We start from the raw sequence: 11840 nt of genomic DNA, 5'->3' as shown, positions 1-11840 counted from the left end.
GTTAAAACTTAAGGACATACGAAACAAAGTTTGAATTTTTTTGTTTTTTTTTTGGGGTTGGAGGTCAAATTTTTATAGGAACTGAATGCTACATTTTATTTTCTATATATGTTGTTGAACACTTTTTCTAGGTAACAAGTCTGGATAAACAAAACATCTCAAATATATTTTAAATACTTTTTGTGTGATTTCTATGAATTATACAAGAAATCTCATCAGTTGATATCTTTTCCAACATGAATTTTACAAGATTTTTCATCAATTGATATCTTTTCCAACATGAATTATACAAGAATTTTCAGTAATTGATATCTTTTCCAACCCTCTGGTAGGGTATGCTGAATTTTTGTCTACTAACTTTTGATGGCATTTCAGTAGCAAGTGCAGGAATTTTGTAGCAGGGCTGAGAGAGGGAGGGGACATACATATGTTGCAGTGTAGGTAAAAAAAAAAGTGGAGAAAGTGAAAGCATTCCAAAAAAAAATGGTACTGAAAGAAGTTGAACCTAACATCCCCCCCCCCTTTTCGAAATCAGTTTACGTCTTGACAATGCACATAATTATTCCCTTTTTTCTTGTCAGTTTTTTTGTAGGTCTACGCTTGTGTATAGAAGGCAAGGGGGGTCTGGTGGATGTACTGAAGCCCCCAATGGATCTTTTAATGAGGAGCGCTAATTTATACCCCACAGGAGCAGATATATACTCAGTGTCCTTTCGTTAATGCCCATATATAGTTAGTGTGTCCCTGCAGTGTGTATTTCCCCAAGAAGGATGTCCCACACGTACTCCACAAATGAAAGGGTTACTGCTAAAATTTTTGTTGATCCTGGTCCTTTCATCTCGGCTTTGCAGAATTTAACTTTTTCCAACGCAACACTGACTTGGTTAGATACGGATACACATATGAAACCTGAAATAAAGAGATTGGCTAATATATCGTGTACCATATAAAATGTTAGATATGTCTTCAAATTATAAAGTGTATTTTCTTTTGCCTGTGGAGTGAAAACGCCAAATTGGGTACCGCAAGATGTACTACAATTTTTACAAATATATATTTTTTAAATGAGCTCTAGTTTATTTGTACTTGGTCTGGCAAGGTTTCATAGGCTTGTAAAAAATACTTTTAGGGTGAGATATTCAAAACTGTCTTTATTCTCATACAAACATAACAAATGCAAGTAGTAGAATGAAAAATTAAAGTTCAAAATGTTAAAAACTGTTGCTTCAGATTGTTTAAAATCTCAAAATGCCGTACAGTGGAATTTCAATTTGCCGTACACAGTTGTTGAAACAATTTACAATAAGCCGTACACCCTGAAAAATAATATTTGCTTTGTTTTGATGTAAATAAACAGTTTGTATCATTAACTTTGATATAAGAAGTTCAGAAATATAGTTTAAAAGGACATGCGTGTGTGAACATTACTAAATTGTTTGAAACAATCGAAAAAGCAGCTTCAAACTTTCTCAGGTAGAATTTTCTCCGGTACCAGGTGTCATGTTTTGATTAGTTTAAATAAAATGACGTTCCCAAACGCTGCGGAACGAATAAAATCTAAAAGTGTAGCATACTCTTTATGTCGGAGAAATACATATAGAAGACTTATGTGGACGAATTTTTTGACAAATTAAAATAAATTCCAACCTGTGTCCTGTTCAAACGTGAAGAACTCCTCGCCTCGATGGTAGCAATATCCGGTGTCGGTAACACACAGTGGTTATTATGAAGTCAAATGTACTATGACGTCATAGTTAACAGCTCTTTGCGCACAGGTAAAAGTACGGGAAATTTTCAAGTTCTTAATAAAATGCAGATATACATATGCATATATAATTAAATCTAATTGATATACATTACATCAGATTGTTAAGCTTTGGTTTTAACGCACAAATAAAATGTTTTTCTTTCTGACGTCTACTTATATCATTTCCTCCTGCTACTTTATAAAACGGAAATATCGTAAATTTCTTTTGTCCGCACACGTCTAAATGTTCACTTAATGGTATTTGTCTATACTCCGGAGTGTTAATCTGTTGCTTGTGGGTCAAGAACCCGGGTACGGAGGGTGTTACTGGTCTCACCTATATAATACTCACTACAGTATATATATATATATGCGATTTACTCTTAGTGTAAAATTCATGTAAGAGTTTTGTCAAAATTGCATGAAATTTTCAAAAAAAAAAATCAATAAAAATACTGTTAAGAGGGGTCTGTTGGCGTGTGTAAAATTTGTCGTTTTGCCTACTCAAAGGTATGGGAATATTTTTAGAGTAATTAATTTTAGCGGACGTGGGGTATAAGCTTTTTGCAGGTTGACACTAAAAAGAATCCCCACTATTTTAGCGATAACAATTTAAGCGGATCATCATCAAAACGCCAAAATAAGCACCCCGCTAAAATAATCAGGTATACAGTATTCATGTTTAAAAGAAAATCAGAAATTTGATATTTAAAAAAAATGACAAATATATTATGTATATGCCAAAACACTTTTAGTCAGAAAATTCTGGCATAAAATGAAATACAGTGTCGATTTTTTTTTTCCCAAAAAGTCGCCCGCGTGGCCCAGTGTTTAGATCGCCTGCTGTAGAGTCGGGGAAGTAAGAAGCTGATCTTTGTGTCGCAGGTTCGAACCCGACTGCAGGACGTGGGGATCGGTCCTTTGGATGATACCGTAGAAACCTAGATACCCTGTCTCAGTAAGACTCTAGCACGAAAAAGGTCCCTATTGATTGCCAAGTATAATTCAACATTAGATGGTTTTCATCAGCAATTTGGGGCATCTCCATATGAGTGAAAAATTTTCGAGAGGGACGTTAAACAGCATACATACAATCATTTTTTCAAGCCATTCCAAAATTAGCTGCAGCGCTGTTCAGCTCTCTGCTTGAGAAAATTCAGATAAAGCACAGATCCTAGCGTTGTCAAACCTTCGATTAACACCGACGATTTGCGTCGCTCACTACATTTTTTTTTAATTTCTTATATTTTATACTTCCACAGCTTTGAAATTTTCTATACATTAAACGTCGATGCCTGAATATATACGTACCTCTGAACCCAAAAAATGGCTGTTTGTCGTCACCTAACGTTACGACGAAAGAGGATAGCTTTAACCGACATTATGAAACTATATACAGGACTGTTTCGGACCGTTAAAAGGCAAATAAAGTATGAAGTATAAGGGTTAGGCGAAATCTATAAATTATTATAAATACATCTGGAAAAGACAAGAAGAAAGCTTAAACTTCACGAAAAAAATACCTGAATAACAACAATGAGCAGAGAATAGATAAATAAAAGTTTTTACAATGCTTCGATCTTTAGCTCTCTGCTTTATCTTTCAATTTTCCCAAGCAGAGAACTACATTATCATCTTTTTCGAAATTAATAACCCGCGAGAGCTTTGTTTTGACGTCGTAGGTGATGCACAGACAAAGTTATGTTTATTTACCTTTACCTGAGAGATATTATTGATTTTTTACGCATTACTAAAAAGAAATGTTAATTATAGTGTTTAATTATCAATTGATAACTTTAAAGTATGAGTGAAAAACATCTAAAAATCAAAGTACTCAGAAGTACAAAGAGCCGGGCTCATTTTAAGAGTAGAATGGATTTCTTACATGAATCACTTTTATGTTTTAATGAAAAAAAAAACAAATATTTTAAAACTATCAACATAAATGATAAGACACTGACATTGAGTTTTTCAATCCTAATACCACGGCCCGATTTTGTCAGAATCAGAATTAATTTAGTACCGCAGCTGAATGTAAACAAACAGGCCAGTCTCATTCCCTCTCTTGCTTTACCTCGTATGTGTAGAGAACTACGGTAAAACCGATTATCCTTACGCTGATGAACTTTGATGTTCTTTGAGTTACGAAGTTTTCAAAGTCATTACTACTAATGTTTATTTTATTTAGATAAAACTTCGTTTAATTTTGTTGCTTTATTTATCGTTTGTATTATCTCAAAAGCGGTTGAGAGTAAGAACTATATTTTTGCACGTACCGTTAAAATGGCGACTATTGGGTTAAAATTCTGCCTTGAACAGGATCCCATAAGCCGGCAATTGCTCCTTGAGCAATAAGTCCGGCTAAAAATGATTACGTTTTCTAAGACAATTCTCGCAATAAATGTTTACCAATGCTGATAAATGTACTGCTGATGTATTAAATGCATTTTTAAAGCATATCTTAATCATTCATTTATATGTATTTCATAATGATTAGCAATTATAACAATTTATAAAACGGTTGAGTAAAATATAATACTGTTCATTGCCTATTTATTTTTATGATTGTTTTATATTGTTCCAACTATCTGATTGGCTCAAACTTGATCACATGATCAAGTATAAAAAGTGTTACAGACTGGATGCTTCTATTTTAAATTTATAAACCTGCTGTTTCTAAAATTGGAAACGTTCTTCTGTGAAGCAACAATAATGATGACGCCACGATAGTCTTTATTGACTGGATGTTTCTAAAAACAGATACTGCAGCTGGTGACGTCATGATGCAATGACATAACAATGCCTTGTATGAGAAAGTACTGAGTATTATAAAAAAAAGGATTTTAAGACATTTCTTATTACCTGATAAAAATTAATAAACAATTATAGCCTTTTGATTCGGTACAATCCCTCAACATATAGACCGCGGTCGATATGCTTTCTCAAAGGTCTATATATGGAGGGTTGGTACCTTTCTCAGGATCCGTCACTACTTGGAATAGAATGGTATTCGTGTATTAAGCTTTACACAGCAACGTCATAAAGAGACAATCTCTCATTTTGCTCTATGATAAACTACAATATTTACCTTTGCTTTGTCTTTCCTTATACAACAATGATAATGAAATGTCAATATTCCATGACATAAATTGGTCACATAATCAGATTTTCTTGGATATGGAAAGCAAACTTCACAAGTCATTTGGAAAGTTCAGATGGTGACGTCACGTGATGTCGTACAAGCGTAATGTTGCATTTCTATTACAAATTCTAAATAGTGCCTTTTTTCCTTTTCACGCGAAAAAAAATAAGATATAAATATAGAAAATAAAATATCATTTTTATTGGGTTTCATTGGAAATGGCATGAATTGGGTACTCGGTAGCTAGGTGATCAAATTTGCTAAAAGGCCCGAAAATTTGATCACATGTCCGATGTCAAGTTATATCCCAACGAAACTCTAAAAATGATATCTTATTTCTTAACCCCATCCCAACCACTTCGGTCTATATGACATCGTGATTAAAGGATCCCCGTATCTTTTTAAAAATCGATTGTAAGGAATATAATCTATATCTTATGTAAGATTATTTTTTTTTTAAATTTTCATTGCCTGAAAGAATGTCACTTGATATCCCTCCTTTTGTAATGTCGACGAGAAAGTGCGTCTGTGGAAAATGATATTGCACGACACACTGTTCGGTTGCACCAAAGTTACATAGAACGTCACAAAATGATATAAGAAGCGTGTTTTAACCATTGTGACGTATTGAGAGCCAGGTCTGTTCGTTAAGACTGTGTCGGGCATTATTTTGAGTGATTATATAAATTATAATATATATTATATTTCATGAACGGCCAATATGTAGTTATTAGGCTCGTAGCGATATTGATATTGACCTCAAAAAAAATGACCTCGCTGGCTCGGTGTGTATTGGTAATATCAATTGCAATGAGTCCTTTTAATAAGACCTACACTGAAGTCCATGATTGTATAATATCATCTTTTAGAAAATTTTCTATTTTTTAGAATTGTAATCTTTTCTAGCCTTATTAATCGGTGTTAATTAGATTTTACGTTTTGAAGACATTCATGATTTTTTAAAATGACGCAATTTTTATAAGGAAAGATGATTTTCCGGGCGATAGATATTTTTTCCTGATTAAATTTTTGAAAAAATGGACATATCTAAAAACTCTACGTAAAATCAACATAACTGTTTCCGATGGAACATAAATATATCCAGCGTATTTGGATTTTTCATAGGGAATAATATTATATTTATATGTGATATAAGGGGAAACTTTTAAAAATGTTATACAATTTTGTATTAATTCCCAAAACTCCTTTACTCTTCATGGCGTTTTTTTTTTGATGTATTAATAAAGATATTTAATTATGGTTTCCTGAAACTGGTCTCATAAACCTTTTGTTTTTTTTTCTGCAAAACACCGCTTTCTAGATTTTTCCCAAAAAAATTTAATTGCCCCTAAATAAGAAGTAAACTTCGAGAACCACTAATGTAAAGTGTAAGAAAATGCCATACCAACATGTTTTTGTACTTTTGAAATTCTTTCCGCTCTTCAGATAGGTTAGTCTTTTGTGCATCCTATTGTTAATTTGGTTGGAGCGTTTCAAGCAGATCAGACTCAATCCACATTATATTGCTTGAATTCGATTGGCGATTGATTAGATATTCCACATGCTGTCTTTTTCAAAATTAGAGACCATAAGGTACCAAGCTTCTTTTGTTCAAAACGGTGAACTTACTAAATAAAAACATCCTTCCAATTTTTTGGTATGTGTCAAAGTCATCAGTCAAAGTGGGAAGGATAGGGACGAAACCAACATAAAAAGTTAACTGCAATTTTCATCGTCTATATTATGTATATATTTGTAAAAAAAAAAAAAAGGCCTTCTTCCAGTTATATCAAATTTCTCAATCACACCTTTCGCTTCGGCTGAAGGTATTTTAATTAGGCTCGCAAAGCTCTCATCACATAATTTTCAGAAAGAATACCCAACGTCTTATTGAATAATCATTGCTTTGCATAAATCAGGAAATTCAGCTTGTATGTATGATATATTTTTAAAAGAACATTATCATAATCGTGAACAACGATAAGGGTCACGTGATCCGTATCTGATGGATTATTTAATCAGTGGTGTTCCTTTGAGTCATTTTCTTTATTTTTTTCTTTTGATTGGTCGGGAAAAGGGTGTTGAAATTGTGTTAAAAGTTTTATTTTTAATTATTGCGGTCATTATAATCATTGTGGTAGATGATGGTTGGTCAACTTGGGGTCCATATGAAAGCTGGAGTGTCTGTACAGTAACCTGTGGAGGAGGTGGTCAATAGAGTGTGAGGAGACGGGGATGTAATAACCCTGACCCAGAAAATGGGGGACAGGATTGTGCGGGGCCTCAAGAGGATAAAAAAGAGAAGGCATGCAACTTACAGCCATGCTCTGATTGGTTCTTTTGTTAAAAATGACTTAGAGTTAAATTCAATTTATTTCAACATTTGTACAAAGATGCTTACAAAAAATGTATTCAAAAAACTTCCCATTAAATTGGAATACTAATTGAAGACCGAGGAAGTAAATATAAAATATGTACAAACATTGACATTTTAAGGATGCCATGATGTTCTATATCATTATACCTCTTCTGGTTTTTCCCTATACCAAATAAGATCATTGGATGAAGCTAATTCACTAGAAATCGTAACAATAAAAAGGGCTAGTCTCCGTACATAAGTCATGTAAGGTATCACTGTGGTGAAAGCCAATTCCTGATTATCCGTAGTCCTCTAGATTTTACCTTTACATTGGTATGATATATGGATGGACATATCCCCATGTGTTAGTTCAGTAAGCTAATATCTGATTTGGAATTACACTTTCTTAATTTTTTAAAGTTTACGTTTGTATCAGTTAAAAAAAAGTAGTTAAAAGTATATACATATAATTGAATGAGATTCCAGTTCCTCTCGACCAGGACAATCCCCCTCGGTTTCGCCTGTGGAAATTGGACTTATATTGGGGAACTGGATTCTTGTAAACTCTCTCAATCCTATACTTTAACAATATATTAACGCCAGATTTTACATTGTTATTTCATAATTGTAGTCACATGATTTATATTTTAACAATGTTTACATCAATAAAAGCTACCAGACACAGTAGCCTAGTGGTAGAGCGTTTGCTTCGTGATCGGGAGGCCCGGGTTCGACTCGAATAAAGCGCAGCGTCATAAAATTACGTAAACAAATATAGTGACTGTTCCTTCGCTAAGCGCTCGGCAGTAGAAGTGAAAGTCACGGGTCTTTCGGATATGACCTTAAAAACGTAGGTCCTGTGTCAAGGTAGGCGTTGGCACGATAAAGAACCCTCACTGCTCAATGGCCCTGGTGCCGAGGTCTAAATTTGAAGCCCTTCACCGGCATCCGGTGACGTCTCCATATGAGTGAAAAATTCTCAAGAGGGACGTTAAAAACGTGTTAGAATCCGAACTTGTTCTGAGCCAGCTCCATTGCATGGCGGTAAACCATGTGATGGTCAGGTCATGTCCATGGAAACCATGGCATGTACTTTGAAACCGTGTTTTGGTAAGATTTTGAGGCATCATATGCAAAAATTTATGATTCAAAATTTAGAATTTAATTTTCACCAAAAAAATTATATGCAACAAATTTCAGAGTATGCCTGTTTTTAATTCGACTGTGTTTTATTACAAAGTAAACAACGGTTAATTGAAATAGATTCTTTCCGATTTTCAATTGTTTAAAATTTCACAGTACTGCAAAAAATATTTAAAGAAGGAATAAAAAAAGCAGTTAACTCATAGGACGCGTTTCCGTTCTTTCAGGTAAAAAATGACCGAATTTTTAACGCTCTATTCAGTCTTACGAATCGCGTTATTTTTTCTAAAGCATGTACAAAAAGGTACTGAGAGTCAGGATCCATAAGTTCCATTCAATATTGATCTGGTTTTGCATATTTTTTTCCTGAATATAAGGTTTTTAAATGGTAGGGAACAGTATACGTCTTAAAGTGTTCTGAACTTTTATTAATATCTAATGAGACCATAAAGAAAACAAATATAGCAGAAGAATTAAGAAATTTTCTCTATCATAATACATACTGCGAGTGGAACTGTGGTAGAACGTTTGTTTTCACGTCGTGGAGTAAAGGATTCAACAAAATTTCGCAAGATGGAATCCCACTGCAAGACATAAAATCTGGTCATTCAGTTGAAACCGTATAAACCCAACACCCGTGTTGCAGTTTTGTTGCAGTAGGTGCTTTCAAATTCCTTTAGCTGCTAATGTCTCAATACTTGTATTAATTTACAGATATGTATCGGTAAGTATTTGCGTCTCGATATATTGATTGTAAAAAATATGCACAATAAAACATGTTATATAATTTCAAAGTCAACAACGTTAAGAAACAAAATAAAATTCACATACTTCATGTTCAGTGCATGATAACCAGTGTACAAAGTAATAGGTGCGTGTGCTGTACCTAGAATGTTCAGTTACCCCTGGTGACTAGATAAAAATGGTTTACTCAGGATACCGATTGTTTCACTAAACAATTATTTGTATTTACTACCTATTTTGTAACTATGTTATATGGTTATTGTGGTCATTTTGATCAACAGAATATAATATATATTTTTGCAATAAAAGCTTTTGTTTTTGATCTTCTACGTTCATGTATAATATTGTATTGTATGGCTTATGATATTTTGTGTATGGGAGAGGACTATCTAAGATTTTAGGGACTTATGTCCAACCCCCTTGTCATGTTGTCAATAAAATATATTCAAAAAAATAATTGTAATGGCAAGATTGTGTCATAACCCAGAAGCCATCATGGGAGAAAAAGCGACTTTTCCAAAATGAATAATGGAGAAGGTATTCAACACACTACCTTTCCTGGTGAGTGCATTTATGAAGATAAGCGTCTATTTTTTTTTTTTTAGAAAAATAGATCATTGTAAATCTCGTCATTTTTTTTAAAGACAGTGTTCTTTATTTGTTCTATATAGAGACAGACGTGAATGATTCCCTTTGCGTTACCATGTGAAAAGACTTACAATGCGTCCTCCTCGATTGCAAACAACTCCATTGGATGTGATACACGAAAAGCTAGATCTACTGGGCATGTCAACAGAAACAACTTTTTGATTGAAAGATTTTCTTGACACTGATGCAAAATCCAATCACAAAATATGTCGATATTAAGGGAAATGAATGTATTTCAAGATTTATATAAATTAATCTTTTATGTTCATGAATAGTTCAAGATACAGTATTAATTAAGTAATTAATTAATTTTTACTTGGAACTTTTTCTTTCTTTTTGGCATTTAAGATAAAGTATTCTTCGATATGTATTGACCATTAAATTTAATATGGTGTCGTGAATCTATATTTTTCATGTCTACCTACTTGTGATTTGGTATCGCCGATATAAAATCACAGAATCAGTGCCATGGCTTTCACCGTCAAAAATAAGAGAGCATTTAAACGTGGACATACAATTGTAACAGGCATTTCAAAACGTAAAATGAGTACTTATTCCAAGTGATACTCACAGAAATTAATGTGCAATATCTCTATACAGATATTGGTTAAAAGGATTGATTGATTGATTTTATATTGTTAATTTTTAATATTTTGGCCTGTGATCCACCCTGAGAAAAAGGACATACTGTATTTATTTGGTGTTAATTTTTAACATGTTTTTGTACTTGTTTAAGGAAACAAAATAAGGTCCATTAATTTATGTATCTTATCCTGTGATTATTTCTTGGGTCTCATTTTAGTTACTATTATTAAAAAGTTGTGAAAAACATTTTTATTCTAATACATGTAATTGAAAATATAAATAAAAACTTACTACATTTCTTATTTTGTACAACACATGTATTGATTATGTACGTTTAGGGAAAAATAAAGGAAATACTGCATTGCATGGTAATTGTAATATATAAATTAATTAAAAGTCGAACATTGAGGTTGAAAAGTTACAACAATTCTGGTTTCAATCCAGTTTGGACTTAACAAAGGACTAAACACATTATGTTATGTATCAATGTTACACATCACTGACCGTGATGTTCATCAGTGCAACTCAATTTGATATTAAGAATGAATCCCGTGGGGATCCGGGTTTTCAATAAAATGTGGAATAGCTTGTCGTAAAAGGCGATTTTAAATACACCATGTGTAAACACTATAAAGATTCCGAGGCCCCGTGTCACAGCAGGTGTGGCACGATAAAAATTTTGTCCTTGCTAAAAAAATCTGAGTGCCAGCGTAGGCCTAAATAAAGAAGCCCTTCACCGGCAATGGTGACGTCTCCATATCAGTGAAAAATTCTTTATTGACGTTAAACAGTATACAATCAATCAATCAATATTAAGAATGAAATTTTTTTTTTCAATAAAATGTGGAATAGATTCTACTGATTTTTTTTTTTTTTTTGAAAAAAATACCATTTTATTAGAATTTTTTATCTCTTGAAAAATTTAAATGAAAAATAGAAGATATAACATTATTTAAAATACGACTATTAATTTAAACAACAAACTTCTGAGAAATGCGTGTCCTGTGTAAGCGGGTAATATGTACTTACAGCTTTTTTCTGAAAAAGCTGTAACGATTATTTCCTTCTTACATACAAAGAAAGGCATTTTATTGATTATATCTGTAATCGTTTAATGTGTTGTAGGGTTTAGTACATGAAATAGTGTCTTATTGATATGTTCGCCATTATTCGTTCGATTGATGTAACATTAACCTATGAAGAGATCTGTAGGAATATTAATGATGTGATGAAAAATAATTTTATAAAGAAATAAATGAGATATATAATTATTTAGAATTTAGCTGTGAAAATAAAAAAAAATGAAAAGGTAACACTAAACTGCTTTTTCCATTTGATGTGAAAGATTTTCTTTCTATGTATTGTTTCTCTTGTACTTTACATACAATATTTTTGAAACCAATTCAAAACATCTTCACATTAGAATTTCACAATAGATTGATTGATTGTATGTTGTTTAACGTCCCTCTCGA

This window comes from Saccostrea cucullata, unplaced genomic scaffold (assembly GCF_032062105.1).
Source record: "Saccostrea cucullata isolate Sc308-1 unplaced genomic scaffold, CSIRO_AGI_Scuc_v1 ctg8382, whole genome shotgun sequence".
Classification (NCBI taxonomy): Eukaryota; Metazoa; Mollusca; class Bivalvia; order Ostreida; family Ostreidae; genus Saccostrea; species Saccostrea cuccullata.
The sequence above is the reverse complement of the archived record's forward strand: the minus strand, read 5'-3'. Positions refer to the sequence as shown.